At 36.3% G+C, this 26,051-nt stretch overlaps 1 long non-coding RNA gene across 1 annotated transcript in view; it reads left to right on the forward strand.

The window, feature by feature from the left end:
* The window catches only part of LOC309621688, a 253,188-nt gene extending 230,269 nt beyond the window's left edge, over nucleotides 1–22,919 (forward strand). The window contains exons 8-10 of the long non-coding RNA XR_014240159.1: nucleotides 10,792–10,877; nucleotides 17,241–17,293; nucleotides 20,734–22,919. This is a non-coding gene — a long non-coding RNA (uncharacterized lncRNA). The remainder of the gene's footprint in view (nucleotides 1–10,791; nucleotides 10,878–17,240; nucleotides 17,294–20,733) is intronic.
* The last annotated feature ends 3,132 nt before the right edge of the window (nucleotides 22,920–26,051 follow it).

Raw genomic sequence — 26,051 nt, forward strand, 5'->3', positions numbered from 1 at the left:
GAATGTGTCAAAGCGAGTGAATCAAATCATGATGTCTTGGTCTCCAATAGGAAGCCTGCTCACAAGCTGCTCAGAACACCTTGACTGTGGATCCACCTCACTGGTCCACAGGCATCCTACACACACCCCCACTCTGTGGAGGCCCCTGACAGCAGGGAGAGAAAGCACCTACAGATGGCTAAGGAGCACATTCATAAAGCCTGAACCACCTTGTAGGGTTAGGAGAAACAGCACTAACTTGGGCAGTCAGCACTGCCCTGGGGAAAACAAATAAGAAACTATCAGTACCTGACCTGGTTTTGCAGGCATACAATCTTAAGAATTAATGGGAATGGACGTTAATTGTTAGAGAAATGCAAATCAAAACTACAATGAGGTACCATCTCACACCGGTCAGAACAGCCATCTTCAAAAAGTCTACAAATAACAAATGCTGGAGAGGGTGTGGAGAAAAGGGAACCCTCCTACACTGTTGGTGGGAATGTAAATTGGTGCAGCCACTATGGAAAACAGTATGGGGGTTCCTTAAAGAACTAAAAATAGAGTTGCCATATGATCCAGCAACCCCACTTCTGGGCATATATCCAGAGAAAACTCTAATTCAAAAAGATACATGCACCCCTATGTTCATAGCAGCTTTATTCACAATAGCAAAGACATGGAAAAATCCTAAATGTCCATTGACAGACGAATGGATAAAGAAGATGTGATACATATATACAATGGAATACTACTCAGCCATAAAAAAAAATGAAATAATGCCGTTTGCAGCAACATGGATGGACCTAGAGATTATCATACTAAGTGAAGTAAGTCAGAAAGAAAAAGACAAATACCATACGATATCACTTATATGTGGAATCTAAAATATGATACAAATGAACTTATCTATGAAACAGAAGCAGACGCACAGGCATAGAGAACAGACGGTGGTTGCCAAGAGGTGGGGGAGGGATGGATTGGAAGTTTGGGATTAGCAGATGCAAACTATTATATAGAGAATGGATAAACAACAAGGTCCTACTGTATAGCACAGGGGACTATATTCAATATCCTGTGATAAACCATAATGGAAAAGAATATGAAAAAGAATATATATATAACTGAATAACTTTGTTTTACAGCAGAAATTAACATAACATTGTAAATCAACTATACCTCAATAAAATAAATTTTAAAAAAAGAATGAATGGGAATGTAAATTGGTGCATCCACTATACAAAACAGTATGGAGAGTCCTCAAAATATTAAAAATAGAACTACCATATGATCAAAAACTCCCACTTCTAGGTATTTATCCAAAGGAAATAAAAGACATACACCTCCATGCTCACTGCTGCATTGTTTTCAATAGCCAAGACATGCAAATAACCTAAGTGTTTATTGATGAATGTAGGGATGAAGAAAATGTGGCATATATACACACACACATATACAGTGGAATATTATTCAGCCATAAAAAGGAAAGCCTACCATTTGGGACAACATGGATGGGCCTTGAGTCATTATGCAAACTGTAATAAGTCAGACACAGAAAGACAAATACTCTAAGATCTTAATTATATGTGAAATATTAAAAAAAGTTGAACTCATAGAAACAGAGTACAATGGTAGTTTCCAGGGACTGCAGGTAGGGTGGGTAAATGGAAAGATATTAGTTAAAGTGTACAAACTTCCAGTTTTAAGATCTAGGGCTCTCGTATACAGGATGGAGACTATAATTAACAATACTGTATTATATACTTGAAAGTTGCTAAATGAGTAGCTCTTAAAATTCTCACCACATACACACATACACACACATGCATAGACACACACAGGATTAATTATGTGAGTTGATGGATATATTAACTAACTTTATTTTGGTAGTCATTTTGCAATATATACATGTAGCAAATCATCATGTTGTACACTTTAAGGTTATATATGCCAATTATATCTCAATAAAGCTGGGAAAAATTAAAATTTTAATTTACTATATTTCAAAGTATATGAATTCAAGTTTATATTTGCCCTTTTATTTTCAATTCATTTCAAACTGAACTCATTATAAGGTAAGTTAATATCACTGCAAATTGGGTCAATGAAGATGAACATTTTATAACACACAGAATAAATTATAGCTATGAAAATCTATATCACCAGAAAAACATAATTGATTAGAAGAGCTACTATGCTTCCAACTTATTTCTATACATAGTCCCCTAAGAAACCTATGGAAAGAAATGTATCAGCTCTATTTCATTAATGATATTCAATTTGTAGTGCTTTCAAAGACAAAGACTTAATTGTGTGGATAGCTAGAAATCATCTGGAATCCCTGGAGAAAGATATTTCACAGAGTTTGAGACAGCAGGTGTTCTTTAAAACATGTAAAAATATATATAATTAACATATAAATGTTTCCAAAAATAATGGATATTATCATGGGATTATTCTTGTTAAAAATGTGAGGCATGTTAGACAGGGTTGTAATATGCATTTTCTGTATTATTTTGGAATATTCAATTCTTCCACAGAGAAAAGGCAACAAACAGGTGGGATAAGACTCAAAAGAAAAGTTGAACGTATATAGAAATTAATCTAGTAGTTTACAAGAGACAGTCAAAATGCATCAGGTATGTTAATTGTATAAAATGTCTAAGCAAGGAGCTTGTGAAACTTGGGTGGTATTTATATGACTTATTAAATTTATATAGTAAGTTAGTATAGTAATAGTAATCTGTGAAATACACTGAAGATTTGGTGAAAAGAATTACAGTGTAATGAAGGACATGACTGGAAATATCAAGTCATGATGACACCACAGCTGGGCTGTTAGCTGTGTTATCCTAAGTCAGCCACGCATTTGATGAAACCAGCTGTGGTTGGGTGTACTTGTGTCTGTATCTTACCATTAAGGCAAGTGTGTGTCACTGGTTGCCCTCACTTTGCTTACAGTCGTAAGCACACTGCCAGTGTGGAAGGTTGATGCGGTACAGTGAAGCAGGAGGCATCAGCATCGTGTAGCCCAGACTCAGGGAGTGTTGCCTTTCTACTCGCACCCTGTCCTAAGTACCTTAACCTACCCCACCTCTTCTTTCCAACTGTGTTTGAAACTGATGTGATCTGAGCATCATAATTTGATCTGTGAGCCTTCTGTTCTATGATCTTTGGGATGACTTGCCTGGTGGTATCTTTTAGAGGCTATAAATCCATCCAAGTAATTCAAGATCTGCTTTAATTTTTCACCTTCATTTCCCATTTAAGAAATGTTGAAAATTTTTCATACAGCAAAGAAGCTAGAAGGAGATTATCTCATGCTTTGGTTAGTTTTAGTGCAGAAGAAAATAAAAGTGCATATTAGGCTTACTTGTGATCAGCATTTCAACTAGAAAACCCCCTTTTTTTTGTTTGCTTTCTGTTTCTGTTTCTTGGGTTTTGTTTTTTTTTTTTTAATGGAATGATTTATTTATTTATTTATTTTTGGCTGCGTTGGGTCTTCATTTCTGTGCGAGGGCTTTCTCTAGTTGTGGCGAGCGGGGGCCACTCTTCATCGCGGTGCGCGGGCCTCTCACTATCGCGGCCTCTCTTGTTGCGGAGCACAGGCTCCAGACGCGCAGGCTCAGTAGTTGTGGCTCACGGGCCTAGTCGCTCCGCGGCATGTGGGATCTTTCCAGATCAGGGCTCGAACCCGTGTCCCCTGCATTGGCAGGCAGACTCTCAACCACTGCGCCACCAGGGAAGCCCTCTGTTTCTTGGGGTTTTTTCCCCACAATATACGGGAGAGAGAAACTCAGTTGTGTGGTTAGGCGCTCTGATCCTGCTCAGCTTGCCTGTGTTAAAGTCCCAGCTCTTTGGTCACCAGGTTCTGTCTCCTCGGTCAAATTAATATTCTCTTTGAACCTCAATTTCCTCATTTAAAAACTAGAGGTAATAATAGATCCTACTTTCACAGCAATTGTAAAGATTTAATGAGAAAATACTTGTAAAATGCTTAGAAAACAGCCTGATACCTGGCAGCACCCAATAACGGCTGTTATCTAAGGGAGAAAAAAATTAATACTTTTTAAATGGGGCAAGTAATTCAGACAACTATCACAGAAAGTACCATGTTCTTCTGAAGCAGAATAAATATGATAAATAATAAATAAGATAAAATGTGTCAGGCAGTTAACTGGGCCTGTAGAAAAGGAATGTGTCCTTTGGCTTCTAAAACTGCAGCTCTCTTATGTACCTAGTCCATGGGCAATTTTACTTTTTATTAGAGTTTCTGTTTTTGATTTGTCTTCAGTCGGGTAAGGACGGTTGACAATAACAAGCTTATTTCAGGCTGCTGCCTTATCAATAGGTTTAACTTTGTTTTAAATTAGTAGTCTACTTTTTATTTACTTATTGTCATTCTCATAAAGATAGAACTGGGTTGCATTCACATTACTTTCATTTGGGGGAAAATTTATATAAAATAAAGATTACAGAAGTAATTAAGTATCCTGCAGGTAATCTACAATATTCATATTTTTAAAGATTGTTGTATAGAATATGGTTCAGAAACAGATATCAAAAATTACTTATGTATTGTCAAATAAGTTTCAGAAATAAGCTCAGGGTATACTGTTTTACTCCAAGCATAGGAAGAACACAAGAATAAAGAGGAAATAACTCTCAAGAACTGTGCAGGGCTTGGGACTTCATGTTCCTTACTAGCTAATAATCTACCTACTAGTGTTTTACACATGTCGGCAGAAAACATGAGATTCCTGGATCAGAGACAATGTACTTCATTGCAGGCAGCAAAAGCTGTAGCCAGAGATTCCAGTACATATGTGCTCTTTTTCCCTTGTGCCCATGGGAGTAATGCAGGGCCTATGATAGAGGATTGTTGCCTTCATCAGTTTGAGCTGCTATAACAAAATGCCATAGACTGGGTGGCTTAAACAAGACTTTTATTTTCTCACAGTTCTGCAGGCTGAGAAGTCCACGATCAAGGTGCCTGCAGACTTGGCTCTTGGTGAGGGCTCTCCTCCTGGCTTGTAGATAGCCCCCCTCTCAGGGTGTGTTCATATGCCTTTCCTCGGTGCAGAGAGAAAAATTTCTGATGTCTCTTCCTCTTCTTAAAAGGCACCAATTCTGGGACTTCCCTGGTGGTGCAGTGGTTGGGAATCCGCCTGCCAATGCAGGGGACATGGGTTCCGGCCCTGGTCTGGGAAGATACCACATGCCAAGGAGCAACTAAGCCTGTGTGCCACAACTACTGAGCCTGCGCTCTACAGCCCGTGAGCCACAAATTAAAAAAAAAAAAGCACCAATTCTGCCACGGGGTTCTACTCTCATGACCTCATGTAACCTAATTAATCACCTCCCAAAGGCTCCACCTCCAAATACCATCACATTGGAGATTAGGACTTCAACATAGGAACTTTGAGAAGACACACACATTCAGTTCATGACAACAGTACATCCACTGGGTTGTGTTACTGAAGAGGAACTTGAGCTTAGGGAATTCACTGCTACTAGAGCAAACAGAAGCAAGACTATATTTTGTCAAGGGGAAGCATTTCCATCATCCTTCATGTTTGCTTCCTGCAAGCATGCCCTGATAAATGACCCAGGTAAAGAGTAGTCAGAGTAATGCATTCTTGTTCTACCCACAAAGAACATGCAGGGACACTGATGGCCCATTGTGAACTGACTCTCCTAATACTAGTGAACACTTAGAGCCTGAAGAAAACTGTAAGCAGAAAAGAAATCCGTATACTGCTCTATTTCAACAGAAACGATGACTGGCACATAGTGAGCTCAATAAATATTGATTACTATAGCTGAATAATTGACGAAAGCCATTGGACTTTGCCTTTTGAGCAACAGGAGGGGATTACATATGGCCACCTACGCCCCGTTAGGGAGTTTGGACTTAGTTGAGAAATCACTGAAGTTTACTATAAGGAAGCGGCATGGGCAGATTTACATTTTGGAGCAACCACTTTGACCTCGGTAGAATGATGGATTTAAGGAGAGCAAGACAAAGACAGGGAGACAAATTAAGGAGCTATTGCAGTAGAAGGAAAAGATGGTGATAAGGGTCTAAATTAGAGAATCACTGCACAGGACAACACTGAGAGTGATTTTAACAATATTTAAAGAACAATCAGCAAGACTTAATGCTTGATAGAATGAGAGGAGAGGGGTAGAGACCGAGAAGATGCCTGGTATCCTCACTTGAGTCTGGGGGAATGTGCCTTAAGCAGGAATCAGGAATTCAGAAGGAGTAGTGGAGCTTCTATCATTAGATCCATTCAAATGAAACTATTTGATAAAACAATTTCTATTTTAGTTTTCTGATTTCAAAGGTATGTAATTTTCCACATCCACATACATACATACAAAATTAAAAATTTAAATATTATCATTATAAATGCCTTTTTAGACAGGAACATTTATATTTTCTTAGACCATCCAAATACATAATTAAAAGTGAATTCTCTTTTCTAAACAGATACTTTCTTTTCTCATCTGTTTCATGCCCCACACAAATTTCTGTGATCATATAAGTAAAGATACTGTTCATCTATATGACTTACCTCTTAAAAGGTTTACAATTTAATCTTTTGTGATTATATGCCTGGTAACCTTGGTTTTGATGAATTACTTTTTGGCTTATATTTCTTAAGCCGGCAACTTTCTTATATTTGGTTAAAAAGACAAATCGAATTTCACCAATAGCTATAAATAAAGCCATTGATTTGAACTAGGAAGCTCAGTAGCTTCCTTCACCAAAACCTGGTAAAATTTTAGCATAAAAGATGGCATTTAAATGGAAAAGTATGTATGTATGTAGAAAATATAAATATTTGCATGATTCTGAACTTTTAATAAATGGACTTTCCATATATTTTTAAATGTGTGAAGAAATTAATGTGTCCCATTTTACACACCTCACTATATTCTAACATTAATCCAAGTAAGTATATTTAATGGAATTAACCTCCCCATATTTGTAGTGGTTTAAAAGAAAATCATACTGATTTGTTATTCTATACAAAGTTATTTATTTTATTGTAAAAGAATTGCCCTATTTATTTTTAGCAAAGCAGGGATAGGATTGGCTAGGGAGGTAGGGTTCTGGTTTCAATGTAATCCTCTCAGTATTTCTTAAAACCCTGAAAGGAAGATATTATGAGTCTCATTTTAGGCTCCACTGGGTAAAATATCTTACTAAAGCCATATAACAGTTTGTGGCTAAACTGAGAGGCAAGTCTTAAGATTTAAACCTAAGTTTTTCTACCATCTGACCATCAACTGTAAGCAAATAATCTTTCCAAATTATACATTTTTAAAATATAGGATTACCTATGGCAATATGTACATCTTTAGTAAACCCTTGTTCTGAAATGAATTTTAACTGAGAAATTCTGAGTCAGGGGAAGTGAATTCTAACCAGATTTAAATAATAATGGATTTTGTTAGGTGAGGAATAGTGGATCAACAGGATCTCAAACTTATAATTGAATTAATATAATTCCTTGGCTCTGTGTAAACATCTAAACTGGTTTGTTTTTGTCTTGAACGAACACTGTGGACTGACTGTAAACATCCATCACACTTTTTTTTTTTGAGAAATTCTGAGTCGGGGAAGTGAATTTTAACCAGATTTAAATATTCATGGATTTTATTAGGTTAGGGAGAGAGAAGTTTAATTTAGAAATAAGCTTCGGAAAGCCTCCTGATCAGAAGGGAGCCTAAGGGCCTACCCACCCCACCCACCCTTGGAGAGAAAGGCCATTACGACGGGTAAGGCCCCCGAAGGGGAGGGGACCGCATGGGACCTGGTGCAGGAGCTCCACGAAGCTGGTCCTGGGCTCGGCAGGTACTGGCAGAGCCTAGAGTGAGGAGTGGACCGGCTTTCTCAGGTAAGGGGCCCTGCTTCTGACTGCGTTTGCATTTGCACTTGCCACTCAGGACGAGCAAGATTTCAGGGATACACAGGAGCACTGCACAGATCATCCCGCCCAGCTGCAGGCCTTCCCAGTCTTAGTAGAAGGGACTGTCTTTATCAAGCAGGTCACTGGCTTCCAAGACAGGCAAGCCTGTGGCAGGAGGAGGACAGCCCAGGTCACTCCGTCTACGACACAGCTGCAGGACAGGGCCTTCTCCTAAGCGCACCTGAGGGCCCAGTGCAGGGAGCAGGTCTGAGGAGGCAGCTGGTGCTGCCCAGTCAAACGTCTCGCATCAAGACAAGTCCAAGCTGTTCAGAGAAACCCAAACTCTTATTCTCAATGCAAACAGAACCACTTAGACTCACCATGCAATGGCTTTAGATAATAGCTTACGTTTGGCAGTACAAAATCTAAAAAAACAAATATTCCCATTTGATAGCACTACGGAGACCTGAAACCACCTTCAGTCACAGTGTTTCATATCTGCATTAGCAAGACTTCACCATTCAACACGACCTTACTCTGCCTGATAATTATTCTCCAGGATGAGGAAGAAAAGACATTTTAAAACAAGATGCTTCTTAATAATGCTGCTTTCTAAGAAGAAATCTTTTAAAATGTATTTAGTTTTCTTTTTATGGACATAATAGACATTTGTTGTAAGGCATCTGAAGAACACACAATAACTTTAAGAAAAGCGTAAAAACCACCTAGTAAGTCACATGTACTTGCCAATAACATTTTGCTTAACATTCTACATTATATGCATAAAAATATTTGCTAAGAGGGAATTTCTGATTTTTCTGCCCAGAACTCCTAGAATAAACTTAATCCTATTTTCCCCTGAGATATACGCCCACTCATCACAAAAAGGAAAAGAAAAAGAGATGCACATCATATACACATACTATGTGTGTACAAAGTACAGTCACATGGTACAAAATCCAAAACATTTCAGCTGAGCGGGGGTGGGGATAGTGGGTAGCAGCTCCTTGAAAGCGTTGTTAGGAATCCCTGTTCTTCCAAGGAGAATCGGTGCATACAAAAACAAATACCTATACCTATCTCAGTGATTCTCAAACTTGGCTGTATGTTACAATCATTAGAGTAGATTTAAAAATATATATATCGACGCCTGGGCCCCATCCTCAAAGATTCCAACTTAATTAATCTTGGATGTAACTGGGATATTGTAATTTAAAAGCTCTCTAGGTAATGCTTTTGTGTAAAGTTGAGAAACCCCGTCTCTGCTATAACGTAATTTGCCATTTTTTATATAAAAAAGGACATTTGAGATCTCTCCAAATTTCCATTTCTTAAGACCATATATTGAGGTATGGGTGACATACAAAAAGCTGTATATATTTAACATACAACAATTTAATGAGTTTAGAGATAATCATACACCCCGAAACCATCACCAAAATCAATGCCATAAACATATCTATCACCTTGAAAAGTTTCTTCTCACCTTTCTTCCTTCCTTCCTTTCTTTCTTTCTTTCTTATTTCAAATAAGAACATTTAACATAAGATCTACCCTCTTAGCAAAATTTTAAGTATACATTATTGTTAACTATATAGGCACTATATAGCACATCTCTAGGAATTACTCTTCATAACTGAAACTTTGTAACCTTTGACCACTGGTAACCACCATTCTACTCTCTGTTTCTGTAAGTTTGACTATTTTAGAGTCTTCATATAAGTGGGATCATATAGTATTTGTTCTTCCCTGTGTTAGTAATGTCCTCCAGGTTCACTTATGCTGTCACAAATGGCAGAATTTTCTTTTTTTAAAGGTTGACTAATATTTCACTGCATATTAATACCTCATTTTCTTTATCCACTCATCCTCCGATGGAGATTTAGGTTGCTTTTATGTCTTGAGTATGTGGTAATGCTACTATGAACATGGGAATGCAGATATCTCTTCAAGATCCTGATTTTAATTCTTTGGATATATACTCAGAAGTTAGATTGCTGGATTGCATGATTTGATCATATGATTCTATTTTTAATATTTTAGAAATCTCCATACCATTTTCCATAGTGGCTGGCACCAATCTGTATTACCACCAACAGTGTACAAGGGCTCCCTTTTCTCCCTTGCTGATACTTTTTATCTTTTGTTTTTTACTTTATAATAGCCATCCATTTTTCCAAAAATAATACATAATTCTCCATTGTTTGGATGTACCATAATTTGTTCAACCAGTGTCCTAGATTAGGGCACTTTATTTTATTTAATATTTTTTTAAAATTTCATAGTGTTGTTTTGGAACATATTGTTCGATATATGGATAATATTACTAGAAGATATATTCTTAGAACCATAATATCTGCATCAAATTGCATGAGAATTAGATAATTCTGTGAATATTCTGAAATTGCCTTTTAAAATTTGCCCTACTACTTGCATTATAGTATAATACCTGTTTTCCCACAATCTACCAAGGTTCCTCGGGCTCTAATTTGCACATGAATCACCTGGGGATTTTGTTCAAATGCAGATTATGTAAATCCAGAATAGGCCCTGAGATTCTGCATTTTGAACATTTCTTCATTTTATGGTTACTTAAGGTGGCATATTGGGATGTTTACTTGAGATTTTTCTTCTTCTTCCTACAGGTATTAATATCTGTAAATTTCTCTCTAAAAACCTTTCTAACTGTATCTCATAAATTGTGTTTCTTCTTTATTCATCTTGATGTATTTCATTACCTTGTGATTTCTTCTTTGGTCATTGGTTATTGAAGGGTAGCTAATTTGTGAATTTCCCAGTAACTGATTTCTTACTTAGCTCCATTTTTGTTAGAGAACATACTATGCTGATGTATGATTTCATTTTTTTTTTAATTTATTGCTTATTTTAGGTTCTAACATATGGTCTTTCCTGGACAATGTTCCATGTATGCTTGAGAAGAACATGCATTCTACAGGTGTCATTCTACTTGGTTTAGTAAGTATATAGCATTGTTCAAGTCTATTTTCTTTTTGATCCTCTCCCTAGGTGCTCCATCAATTACTGGCAGAGGAATCCTAACTATTATAATCGAATCGTCCATTTCCACTTCAATTATTTTCATTTTTGCTTTATGTATTTTGAGGCTTTGTTGTTAGATGAACAATTGCTATGTCTTCCTTTCAGATTTATCATTTTATCATTGTAAAATGCCCCTTTGTTTCTAGTAACAACCTTGGTCTTAAGTACTATTTTGTCTAATATTAATCTATTTGCCTAATATTGTCTATTTTATCTAATATTAGTATAGCCACTCCAACTCTCTTTTGGTTCTTGCTTGTATAGCATTTTCCATCTTTTAACTTTCAAACTATTTGTGTCTTTGAATCTAAAGTGTAAGTCTTGTAGACATCTTAAATTAAAACAACAAAATTTGGATTGAAATTAATACCAACTTAATTTCAATAGTAGATAAAACTACTCTGATATAACTCTCTTCTCTGTCTCCTCCTCTGTGCTATTATTGTCGTACAAATGGCATCTCTGTAAATCGAAAGCCCACCATCATAGTTTTATATTTATTATGCAGTTGTTTAAGTTACTCAGGTTAAGACTAGTCAGAAATAAAAATACATTTATATTATACTTCATTTTATATTTACATATAGTTGGCTTTGCTGGTGCTCTGCATTTCTTCATTTGGATTTGAATTACTGTCTAGGGTACTTTGATTTCAGCCTGAAATAACCTCCTTTATGTTTTTGTTTGCTTGTTTTTGGTTTTGGTTTTGTTGTTGCTGTTGCTGTTGTCATTTTAATAAAGAAGGATTGCCATCCTAGAAATGTTTTTCCTCATCAGCTTTATAATGAGAGTTGCGGATATTTATATTTGTCCATTATATATTTTTTTAACATTTTGATATTTTGGTACTCAGATTAATTATTCTTTCTTTTTATTGTCACATTCCTAAAAGCTGGAGGGGAAATTTAGAGAATCTTTCTCTCTCCAGCCTCATCACTTTCTTTCTCTTAAATTTTACCCTTTACCTTACTTCTATGTCATTGAATAGTCATGTCCTCTTTTGCCTCCTGGTCATTTTAATACTGTATCTTCTCACTGGAGTCCTTTTCCTACCACATCCTACCCTTGGTAAACTTCTCTCCATGTTTCAGACTTTAGGTTAGTTACATGATCCAGAAAGCTTTACCTAGGCCTTCCAAGTATGAACGACCTGCTTCTCCTATATATTCCCTACACATCACACCTGTTTACTTCTTGGTGACCCACAAGAATAATTAAGAACGAGGAGGATCATGCCTGTTCAGATCACTATTAGCTTCAATATGTGGCACACAATAGGTAGTAACAAACATATAAATAGATTTCTGCAATTGAAATAAGTTTGATTTATGTATTTAGCTATGTTCACACATGAAAAAAAGTTGTAAGCCATATTTATTGCAGGTAACTAGATTAAATCAGCTTACCTGTTGCTAGTACAAATTATATTATAATGCAAAGGTGAATTTACTGAAAACCTAATAAAACTTAAGCTTCAGGCTCCCTTGGTTGTCTTAATTTATTACAAGGTCATGCTTTTAAATTTTACATTCTTTTTATTTAATATGCAGCTAGGGTTGCCAGATTTAGCAAAGGAAAATACAAGATACTCAGTTGCATTTGAATTTCACGTAAATAGCACATAAATTTTGAGTGTAAGTGTAATCTACACAATATTGGGACATACTTGTGATGAAAAAAGTTGTTATCTGAAATTCAAATGTAACTAGGCTTCTGATTTTTTTTACTGGCAGCCTACAATAAAACCACACCCCAACACCACCACCAAACTATACAAGCTGCAGCCCATACAAACCCTGAGTCTGCCTCTCTTCTGTCGCTGTGATAGAAATTTGAGTTATCCAATGGCCAACTTTGGAGCTGAGCTTTAATATTTCCATTGCACTTTAACCAACAAATGTATATCTTTTGAAAACTTAAATGGATACTTGTCCCTACTGCATTTTTCATATTATATATCTTATATAATTAAATACATTATATTGGTTAAACTTTGATAAAAAGACATACCGTCATCAAAATTGCCAGACTGTCCGTGAGCATCATGTAGATGAGTATTTTCAGTTAGTTACTGCACACTGAACCCTACTGTGCTCCATGAACTGCACAAGACTTTCAGATGCAAGATAAAGAAAACACAGTCCTGATCATTTTAAGTGTCTGGAAAGATTCTATAGTAACGTCACACCTTAGACACATCAATCTACAATTGTAATATAAAGTTACTCTCGTTAAATACCAGCAAAAGACCATCAGGTTCCCATTCGATAGCCAAAGAAGTTTGATTGTTTTGGGAAGATATGGACATATAATTTTTGCCAAGCAATACATAAATATATGTATCATTCTGCTATATGTTTTCTTCAAATAAAGGTGTCATAATTTTCTCCTATTTCCAGGCTTTTCTGCTTTCAAAAGTCCTCCTAAATGATAAGTTTCAGAGAGGTATGAGACTGCAATTTGATATACACATTGAAAAATATAGAAGGATTGTAGATTGTTTTAGATGTTTCGAGCAACCCAGTAGTACTGTGATATTTGCAAAAGAGCATCTCTATTATAGCTCAAAATGTCATGGAAAAGGATTCCAAACACCCAATATTCAGAATATTTGTCCAATAAGTAAAAAGCCTTAGCATTTATTAGGGCCTGACATATAATCTCAAAAATAAATAAATCTCCAAGTATGAAAATCTAATGATAGTCCCTATATATGGTTAATTAGTATAATAATAGTTCTACCAAACTATTGAATAAGTCTTGGCAATAGACTACGAAAAGTGACTTGTTCATTTACTACAGGCATGTTAGTAAGAGCTCTGACTTAGCAACAATCAGATGGCACACTCAAATTAGGATAACTTGAGAAAAGTTTAATAAAAGGACTATTTACAAAAGTGTGGGAAGGGGTAGTGTAGTATCCTGCAACTAGTAATAAACAAGTTTTTACCATCTTAACTCCAAAGAACAAAGGGGAATAGTTACCGGAACTCAGAAAAGAGATTTGGATATAGAGATGTTTGCAGTAACCTTTTGTCATGGGACACAGCTAGCCTGTGTTGACCTTAATGGGAAAGAACCCAGGTAATAAATATATCAATCTCATTCTACTCCCTCCTTTTGACCTTTTGTAGCTCCCTTTTGGCCAAACCCAATCTGAAACAAATTCAAGCGCTCCTACTGATGTTATCAATATAGAACAGGCTCCAAGGGCAGAGAGGAGAGAGGTGGGGTAGAGAGCAGATCTGGAAGGACAAATGGAAAATGTACAAACTAGAAATCACCAAGGAAAAGCAACCATTCAGCGGCTATCATTTTGCTTTACTTAACTACTTCATCCATGTAAATATGATTAGGTTCTCCTCTTTCTGATACCTGATTCTGATACTTGGACAAGTTTGGACTAATTTGCCCCCAAAATTTGGAGCAATATAAGGAATGGCCTGATGTAAAATACTGAATATAAGATACACATAAAATTCATGTTGGGGTGACTGCAGACCATCTATAAATACAGTCACCCTCAGAGGAGCTGAATTTAAGGTATAATGAGGGCTTTGGGTGACTGCTGTTTAGGGCAGAAGTTCCAATCACATTAGGACATCATAGGCCAAAGAGCAAGCAAGCAACCAAGCAACAAAGATCATCTCAAATATAAGAACCAAATTAAAACTCACAAGAATAAATGCTCTTCGTGGTCGACTGTGACAAACACTCTTCTACTAAAATGGGGTAGGCTTGTATAGCATGCTTGTGATCTTTTGTTATAGGTTATCACAGTTCATATTAGCACAAATGTAAAATCTCAGAGAAATAAAATTGGCAGAAAAATCTAAAATTCAATAAATCTCTCAAGAGGAAAAATGGTATATGTGGAGGTTTAATAATGAATTTTATGTCTATCATTTCTTGAATTATTTAAGAGACTAGAAAGATATATATCAATATTTAAGGAAACACTTTCAACACATACAAAATGGCATAAATACCATATTATTTTACCATTATAATACATGTATTTGCAGATAATGCCTCGGCAATACCAAACTGAATGTCTAATGAAGAATGAAGCTGCTAAGATTTTCTCTAGTAGAGAAGGCAGTAAAGGGAACTGCTGTAGCTTTTATTATGAATTAGAGGAGAATCCTTCATGAGACAACTGAGTTTTCATGAATGTCAGGTTGACCCTGGCAAAATTGATATGTCTTGACATTTAGATGAGTTCTACAGAATGACGTGTACATGTTCTGTCATTATGCACACAATACATTTGTCATGTTTAAAGCACTTAAAATAATATTACTGTTGTAAGAGAGTAAGAACAAGTCTACTTTTAAGTACAAGCAGATTTCAGACTTGAAAAATGAAACAATGACATCTGATTTAAAAGTTGGATCTCAAAGCAAAACAGATCAAAAAGTCAAGCTATTGGAATAGTGTTACATGTTCTTATTTTGTAAAAGAACACTTTAAAGTTTTGACTTTCAGGGTAGAAGAAAGGCAATGTGCCATATTAAAAAGAAGACAGACAATTTTCATGTTGAGCCCTAAAAAACTGCTGATATCCAAACATTTTAACTTGCAAAGGAGACAAATTGCAAATGATATTCATTGAGTGCTTTCTATGTGCCAAGCACTGTTCTCAGACCTTCACATGTTTCCACTCATTCAGTGCTCCCCAAATCCCAAAAGGCTGGTACCGATAGTATTCCCATTTTACAGATGAGAAAATGAACACAAAGAAATTAAATAACTCACCCAGTGCTGCACAGGTAGTTAATGACAAAGGTTATACCTGAAGCCAGCTTGTGCGGATACAGAGCTGTGCTTTTAACCACTATGTCATTCTGTTTCAAAAGATGGAGTATGGGCTGGATGTGGACTCATTTAAACATCACTGGGTTTATCGTTTGTGATGCTTTGAAATGCTCTTCTTGCCCTTTTTTAAGAGTTTGAGGGGTCTCCAAGTCTAAGAAATGTGACAGCAAGCCAGTAATTCATCAGTTTACTATAAGCAATGCCTGAAGATGATTAATTCAGAGGCAGTGTGAATGCAAGACAACGGTGGACAAAAGACTGGAAACCAACAGGTTGGTTAACAATTTTTAGGAAATGTAGGCTTTTCCTAGCACAGTGACAATGGGAAATGGGAAGGGAGTTTACAGAGGAAACATTGCAAAAGGAACATACAGCTTCTGATTGGATATAATAGAGAAAGGAAGAAAGAAAGAAAAGAAATGCCCACCTTTCCATCCCAGTTAACTGAGAAAATTACCTTAAAATTGTTACGAATAGAAAATTTAAAAAGTCATGTTGAAAAGTATCTTAAAATTGAAGTTACAAGGAAAAAGTTATGTGTTTTATATGCTAACATACCCTATAGTAGTTTTTAAGTTTTTTATAAGAAATGAAATAATGTAAGTATGTATTTAATAAGTGCTTAATAAATGGTGGCTTCTATTATTATTTTATGAATTTTATTATTTATTTACAAATTCATTTCAGAAGCTGAATGTGACTATTTGAACTCTGAATAAATAGTATGACTATTCTTCTACATTCACCTAAATTTCTATTTCAAAGAGAATATATTTTTGGAAATATTTAATTTTGATTTTTACAAGGAATTCCTCTGCAATATTTGGGAGAGGAAAAATGTAAATACTAATAGCTTGTTCTCAAAATTGTTAATTAATATTATAACACATTCCTCCCAAAAATATCAATATAAATATTGTTCTCAGTTTTGCATAAGGTTTAAAAAGTGAAATGTGGTGATTTTACTTTCAAAATGATGTCTATAGTCACATAAATATGTACGTGTGTGTGTGTGTATGTAAAACATCTGAGGGACTCTACATTGTTCCTACTGTTGATTTCAGAAAATTCAATTCACTAAAAGTAAGTTTATACATTTGAGCACATGCCTGCAATGATACTTAAACAAAACAAATAAACTAAACACATGATAACAGGAACCTTGTCACATTCATGTGTATGTTTTCCAAGGCCAGGCAGAGTGTCTTGCACTTGAAGGTGATGGATAAATGCTTCTGGAAAACAAGGGAATTCAGTTGATCCATGAGGTAGGTTTGCTCAAGATAGGCCTTTCACACTCATAGGAGAGTTTCCTGTACTAAAGGTTTTTAGCGGGTATACCTTTGTTTTCATTTTCATTGTTACCTTCCACAACAGGAAATATAGTTCCTTGAAAATAGTAAGTATCTGTAATATCATATGACACACAAGAATCTACATGTCTCCTCTCTTTTTCTCTAGAGGAGGGAGCACTCTCTGCTCTCCAGAAGAAGGAAGAGCAGCAAATCTGACAGGTGAGAGCCTGGAATTCACTGGGCTACACTGCACGAGTGGAGAGAGCTATCCATCCCTCCACCATGACGTGGCCTCATCTTCTTTTCCTGCATTTCACATGGGGAACATCCTTGCCCTGTCCTAAGCTTCCTGCCTTTAAGCCCTGAGCATTCATGTACGGATAGGTTCTGGGCATGATTTCCATAGGCAGGAAACTGTTAGTGTGAACAGTTTGGTGACTGAGGAAGTTGACATGAGGGTTCTGAAATGGAGACCTGCTATATTCCATTTAGAGGTGACTGATGGGCAAAATACAAGAATAAGAGAGTTACTTTGGCACTAGTTCTAAGACGTTATTAAGTTGAGCTTTAACTGAGAATTCTCATCATCAGGGGTTTGGGGTCACCTTCTAGCAGTTAAATATTTTGAGACTTTAGTTAAATATCTTGTGGGTGTATTCTCTACTTCACTTGTGCCTCAGAAGGGAGAAGGAGACAACCTCAGTCTTCCCTCATCACCCAGGTCCCTGGTCCTTTAGAATGAACCAGCGTGTTATTCTCTAAAATATTAATCTTGAATACATTGACTACCATGTGGAATAAAACATAGTATGTGGAGAGATCAAGGCACCACGCGAACGTGGCACATGTGCATACTGACAGCCAACATTTTGGTTGCACATGACTTTGTAGGCAGATTATACTCTTTGATTATATGAAAAAGAATATATTTTGATTATAGTCAGGTTTCATTCTAAATAGGAAGACCTATATTTGATATTTTAGACGTCCATGATTGAAACCTTCATTAGGCAGGGAAAAGAGAGAGAGGGTTGTGCTAGGCTATTAACCATAGTATGCATTATCTATTCTACGTATACCTCAGTGCTCAGCCCTCTAAATTTTATTCTTGAGATCTGAAGTCTGGTTTTTGTAATTCCAAGGAAAATCTTTTCTCTAGCAACAGAATTCAGCATTTGCAAATCAATTAACTCTGGCTTTTAGAGTATTTCCCAGGAGTGGATATAATAATAACAATCGGGCTTCCCTGGTGGCGCAGTAGTTGAGAGTCTGCCTGCCAGTGCGGAGGACACGGGTTCGAGCCCTGGTCTGGGAGGATCCCACATGCCGCGGAGCAACTAGGCCCGTGAGCCACAATTACTGAGCCTGCGCGTCTGGAGCCTGTGCTCCGCGACGGGAGAGGCCGCGATGGTGAGAGGCCCGCGCACCGCGATGAGGAGTGGCCCCCACTTGCCACAACTAGAGAAAGCCCTCGCACGGAAACGAAGACCCAACGCATCAATCAATCAATCAATCAATCAATCAATACAATCAAAATAATGGTCATGGTTTTGTGAATGTTACCTGTCACTGTTCAAGGGTTTTGTTTGCATTAATCAATCATCATAATAATGCTCTGCAGTATACACTATAATAATCCTGTTGGGTTGCAACCTCGAGACTTTCCCAGGTGAAAACTGAAGCTAACCTCCATACACAGAAGGCAAGGAGAGACCTACGAAAGAGGCAGACCACTCCAGATTTGTACATGGCATGTTTACTAAGCAAGGGAACTGACATAAGAGGCTTGTCTTGAGCGGCTGCAAGACGAGTAGATCTCTGTCCCTGTCCACCAGAATCTTAAAGCCTTTATAGAGACCTCACCTGGGCTCAGTCGCTATCAAGATGGTCTCAACAACACCTTACTCTCTCAAGGCTTTGTCCTTGGAACAGATCCTGTGGTAGGACCAGGGGGCAGAGCATACGATCCAAGGACAGGGGAATGGGTGAGTAGCTTGTGATTGCCGAGGTCCACCTCGCCAGTCAGCTGGTGGTCACATCCTCTCAACTACCTCCTCCAACAAATCCATGTTGCATTGATGAGGAAACTGAGACACAGGAGAGAAAGTGACTTGTACAAGTAAAAGGATGTAACCAAGATTTGAACTAAGTGTTCTGGCTCCATGTAAATTGTTTTGAAGAATATGACTACATTGTTTCTGCCCAAAACTCTATTTGAAGCTTAAGGATGGCCTCATTTTCATTTCCACAAGATCATCTTCCCATGGAGTCACATGCTCCAGAGCAAAACTACAAGAGTATGTACAGTGTTTAAAACATAGCAGAGTTAACAACTCCTTCGTTTAACACGTCCAAATATTTTCTGCAGTATTGGTTTTTGCCCCAAAAAACCTGTTCATGATCAGACTGCATCCTGATTTTGTCTCCTGCTTTTGTGAACACGATAGACAAAGCAATGGCTACTTTCCAGGTCATGAGATTAAACAGCAAAAACATTGCACAGCAAAAAAACAAGTAAGCAAACAAAAAACTCAGAGTTTAATTTAATTACTATCTTTCACAGGAATGAGTTAAACCCAGTGGTGATGCTTATAGGTATAAAGGGAGGAATCAATTAAGGGAAGACTGAGGATACAATGAAGAAGGGATGACCAGTACATTCTGGAGACTACAGAAGAATTCAGAAGGAAGCAATAACGGCTGTGGATCATAACAACTGCATAATCAACATCAAGAATGACGTTTACAAACAACCACCTCCCCATCAACAACAAAAATTGTCTTATGTCCCCTTGTCTTTCTTTTACAGAAGACTGCAAATATGTGTAATAATGCAAAAATATTGTATTCCAGAATGGTGTATAAGCATAGAACTCTGTTGTCAAAGAAAGAAATTGAATTGAAATTTTAAGAGTAAATGACATTTCAAGTTATATTATTAAAATTTTATATTAACACCTATATTAAATATAGAGAAATTTTTAAAAATCATAATACTGATTAATGTGATTGATTAGTGTGAAATACTTTTATAGACTCTTATGACTAAATGAAATATTATAAGGGCTCTTTCAATAAATTTATTTCAATAAACATTTTAATACTGTTCTACTAACATACCAAATTATGGCTACTGTTATGTTTAAGCAATCTGAGTAAACATAATGTTGATATTCGGATCATAATTATTTTTCTCTGAGAAACTATTATACTGTATTAGGGTTTAATGCCTTGAATTATATTTTAGTTCCAATATTGCATTAACGTAAATTCAAATACAGTCTTTACAAGTCTCATATAATATAAAGTGCAGAATACAATGTACTTGAGGAATTAAAGCTTGAAGCAATAATTTAAAAAATCAATTGTTAATTAAGGTGGCAAACTTATTTTATTATGCACTTTTAATTTTAAATCTGTAATTGTGTTTCCACACCTGCTAATAAAGATGTAAGAAAGCAGTGGTTTCAATCACATTTGCAGGGATGTTAAATCACTGCCCTTGAGAGGTCTGATTTTCTGGTTTCTAATACATGTCTGGATTGATCATCCTGAAGGGAAGGCAGCTTTCCCATTTTCTAATCATGCTTAGAAATCTATAAACATTTAAAAATCTTCAAATTAGACATTATTGGTTTCTCTGCCATTTTTATTTTCAGTGACTAACGAACGTCAAGAATAGGGAGATCATTTCCAAGCAGTTACTGAAAGTAAACTGATTTATTACGCCATGACCTATAATACAGGAATACAAGGTACATTATACGATTTCTATTGTTATATGAAATTGGGAAGTTCTTTTCAGAAAAATCAATAAAATTTTGCACACTTGCAGTGCTATTAGAATCTGAGTTCTCTGTTGCTATATAAATTATGTTTTAGATATCATAAAATTATTCCTCAGATAATGTTTATATCCAACAACTCTTTTCCATACTTTTAAATAAATACATACAGGCTAAGGATTAGTAATTACATTATATTTCAGAATTTCATTGTTCCTCCAATCACTAAAACTGTCTTTGTATTAAGCTCTTAGCAGAGATTATGAGTAACAGCCACATTTTACTATTTCTCTAGTCCTAGCTATGCACAGGCACTCTGATTGTTACAAGTTGTCCTTTCATTACAAGGAGCAATGCATCATCAGTGACTCTAAGCTTAATAGAATTCTTTTCCTTGATTACATCCCGTGTGAGGCATGGAGTTTGAGTTTTTTAGGAGAATGTGCATCTTTGTTCTGCTCTTTCATCCTGTTTGTCCTCATAGACAGATAATGAACCAGGCCTATTATTTTAGCAAACTTAAAATCCTAATGGTAACTTGAGAAAGAGGAATGTGTTCTACTTTGCTAACTCTCCTAAAATAATCCATAAATATCATAATAAATATTCTGAAATCATGGTTGGGGAATAAAGGTAATGTTGCCTTGCTGCAAGGAAAAGACAGGGATAATGTGAAATGGATAATGTCAAAATTACAGATAGCCTGGAAATGTTTTATGGATTCAAAAATATACAAAATTGAGTGTTGTTCATCAAAAATAATGGAAAATAGGATCAGTTTACCTAAAGATTATTTGAGTTAAGGATTATGTAAGTCAATCTGGCTACTGTGCATAAGGTAGCAGTGGTTACCAACATTTTCCATCTCCAATTCCAAGGCTCATCTTTTATTCAGCATACATGTTTTATACAACATCTATAATCTGCTATGATTCTTAAATGTCAGGAATGGCATAAATGGCTGCCTCTACTTAAAAAATATAACAGTAATTAAAAAAAAATCAAGTCATTTATATACACATTTACTATAATGTGTATGGAAACTGAGCACGTTACACTAAGAGAGGTAAGACAAAGGCAAGTACTGTATGATACCACTTATATGTGGAATCTAGCAAAGCCAAACTCATAAAAACAGAGAGTTAGATGGTGATCACCAGGACATGGGGGTTGGGGGAATGGGATGGATATTTTTTGAGGACACAAATTTGCAGCAAGTAACAAATAAGCCCTCTCTAATGCACAGGACAGTGAACATAGACAACAATATTGTATTATAATCACCAAACTTGCTAAGAAACTAAAATTTAATTCTTCCAACCACTAAACAGAAAGGATAATTATGTGACATGATAGGGTGCTAAGTATTGCTATAATTATAATATATATTATAATTATATTATAATATATAAATGCATCAAAGTAACATGTTATATACCTTAAATTTGTAAAATGTTATATGTCACAATTATTTCAATTAAAATATATAAATAAATAAAAACAAAGAAAGATGCTAATTATCTTGTATTTTTTGGTATCTCCATTTCATGTTTTGCTATTTCCCACTCGTTTAGATAATTTCCATTTGGCAAACATCTACATATTTTAAATGTCTCTACTTTCTCTAAAAAGCTTTTTCTCTATTACCCAGAAACGACCGGTCAAGTTTTCTCCCTTGTAAAGGATTTTCTCACAACCTTCATAAATGTAATTTAGAACCTCTGTCGAACCATGATTTTATAAGATAATGGCTCTTTAAACTTAGACTGATTACGTATGTCAGAGGTGAATGAGTAACACAATACAGAGACTGTTGAACTTACTATGCCTTCATAGCAAAACTGTTGGTTAAATGGTCGTGATAAGTAGGGCCCACAGAAAAACTAACTAAAACTGGTAAACGATACAAGTCAGGATGATAAAATCAAAGGGGTAAATGTAAAATACATTATCAATATGCATGAAACTTGTATTGGAATGCTGGATAAAGAATTCACAACTGTTAGAAATTGGTCAACCTAAAGAAGACATTATTATTTTCAAAAGCTACCTATATTTTCCTTGGATAAAGGCAGATCAGCACTACCCTTTTCGATTCTCTTCACAGCACAGTATATAGCAGTGATAGTGGCAGCCATATGGCAGCAGGCAGCAAACTAATGATTTTTACCACCAAACAAAAAGGAAAAGACAGTAATAGGAATGTAGAGTGATAAGAAGGATTGAAGGATCATTACCTTACATGATACCCAATCTGAATTGTACACTGTGAACAATTCACAATTATCACAGATCACAGGCACTGCTGTTCTGCTGTATTTTTCTGGGAAAACTCATTTGTTCTATTCATTTCTGTGTGTACTGACATTTAAAACACATAAAATATTTTTAAAACTAAAACTAAAAAGATGCTACCAAAAAAAAATATTTAATTGAAGTAAAAATTAGAAGACTCTTATCTTTGCCACTGCCCTTCCCAATTCTCCAGAGGTTGCTCCTATTAGATATACTTTTGCAAAAGTAAAGTTTCATCACCACAAAAATCTTTCTTTCTTCAACCTTTTCAGTGAAAGTGCCCTTTACAGTTTTGCTCTAGTGGATGCCTGGATCTCCCCTGAGGACACTACTAACTTCCCCTGCAGGGCTCCAAAGTGGGAGAGGATTTTGGTTATGTTTTATTTTTGCTTCCTCTATATTTCTCTTAGCACTGAGCTTGTTAAGTCAAATGGGGTTTGTATCAATATTTGCACTTCCTTGTTCTTTTCAGTCTATTCTCAGTCTTACACAGAGATTTGAATCCCGTGTTATCAGGTATTATCTCTTAGGACCTCTCATCATTGCATCATCTACAGATACCCTGGGCTCTCACTGATTCTTGATGTCTCTAGTTCCCACTTCACCGTTACTTTGGCTGTCAGAATTTTTAATGATTTTAATCCTCAGAGTGAACAGAAAATCTAACTATACTGTGGCTTCTCAGCTTCCTGAACTATTGTGAAGTTCTTGTCTTGCATACTCCCCAGGCCACTCAGTTCCGTAGTCATGACCTAGTCCTTGGCATTACCTATAATAGCAACTCCTCCATAATCTCAATTTCACGCATCACACTCTGTCAGCTCGACTTCCTGACTTCTTGCTTGTACTCACTGCCTCAAGCAACCCCACTCCAATAAGCCATTATGCCACCGGGACGTATATTTATTGATCCCACATTATTTTCACTTTCCCTCATCAAACTTATATTTTTCTCTTCCATAAAAACCAAGCTTAAATTCCACAGTCAGTTGTTTTAATGACTTCCCTGCATATACCCTCGACTACACTATTCTTCTTCAATTTTGTCATGCAACTTGGCTGTACCCTGACTCTAATTAAATAATTCTTTACTAATCCAGTCCTGAATCTGAGCACTGCCATAACTGGAGAAAAACACATAACTATACTGCCTGATCTCGTTTTACATTCTCCTTAAACCTTAAGGAAATTCAACTTTCTATTCTTTTCTCTCCTACTCTTTTAAATGACTATTCTATACTCTATCTTTCCTGCTCTCCTCAAACATTCATCATCTCCTCCCTCATACGCAAATGAAGTTGATGGACCTGCTTCCTAATTTGCTGAGGAACGAGGTCCAATCGCCTGTCCTCACACCTATGTTCCTGATAGCATTTATACCTGCATACTCTGACTTCACTCCTATTAGTGTGTCTAAGGCCAACACCTCCACTTATGTAACGTTGGCAAAGGCCTCTCTCCAGGGTCTTGATCTCTATATGAGGTCTCTTTGCAAAGAAAAGGGCTCCTCCTCCTCTGAGTGGACTTAGCCCTTTGTTGAGATACAAGCGCTGACAATAAGCCTGAGCTAGATGACAGTTCCCCTCGCCTCCTGAACTCAGTACCCTCACGTGCTACATGATTCTAAGTAGGGAACCGGTCGCGTGCTTACTCAGGAACATCTATCTGGTATTCCTGTACTCTCTGTCTCATGCCATCAATTTCCTCTCTCTACTAGATCACTCCTGTCCTGCTGTTATTTATTCTACCCTAAAAATATAATCTCTCTTGACTCACCCCTCCTTTTGGCTCCCTTACATTTCTATTTTCCCCATTGCAGCTAAAATTATTCTAAGAGTTTTTTATACTCTTTCTAATTCTGCTTTCCCCAATTCTGCTTTCTTAAAACCACTCTAAGTGGCCATTCTCCTTTTCCACTTCACTGAAAATATTTTTTAGTGAGGTCATCAACGTTTTCTACTGATAAAGGTAAGGCTGGTTCTCAGAACTTATGTATATTGGACAAGTCGATAGTTCTCTCTTCCTGTAAACACAGCTTCACAAATAGTACCCTCTGTGTATTTGATCCAATCACTCCTCATTCCTTTTCATTGCTGTCATACCACCATGGTCCAAGCCACCATCCTACTGAACTTGAATTATGGCAGTAGCTTCTTAGCTGGTCTCCCTGTTTCCATCCATGCCACATATCAAGGGTATTCAACATAAATCACAGTAATTATTTTAATATACCCAACCATTAAGTTACTTTTCTGTTCTCAACTCTCAGTTGTTTTCCATGTCACTCAGAGTAAAACACAAAGTCTTTATTTATAATCATTGCAAAGAATTAATAGCTTCATTACCTCTCAGATTTAATTTTCTTTCTCTCAAACGTATCTATCTAACTCTATCTCCTATCCTAGGTCTATAATACTGTTTTCTCTAACTTTATTTCTTTGTTTCCAAGATATTTCTAAAATTTCATCCCTCATCTCCTTCAAGCTGTCACTCAAACATCACATTCACAGTGAGGCCTCTTCTGACCAAACTGTGTAGGACTGCATCTCTCTGCAAGGACTCCCACCTGCCTTGCTTTATTTTTCTCCTCAGCACTTACTACTTTTCCCCATATTACATTACATTTATGAACTCTCTTACTTTCTAGAATGTAATTTCATTGAAAGCAGGGAGGTTTTTTCTGTTTTGTTCATTGTTGTACCTTCTCAAGCCCCTAGACTAGTTCTAGGCACATAGTAGATAGTCAATAAAAATTCATTAAATTGAATTGGAGTCTGTGTCAGACATTATTCTGGCCCCTGCAACTATAATGTGAACAAGTCATCTTTAATCTAATATCTTCATAATTTTCCTGATGCCCTCTAGTTTATATATTTTAAGATTTTTTTACCTTAAAA

Source organism: Balaenoptera borealis, assembly GCF_965194805.1.
Source record: "Balaenoptera borealis genome assembly, contig: HAP1_SCAFFOLD_847, whole genome shotgun sequence".
Classification (NCBI taxonomy): Eukaryota; Metazoa; Chordata; class Mammalia; order Artiodactyla; family Balaenopteridae; genus Balaenoptera; species Balaenoptera borealis.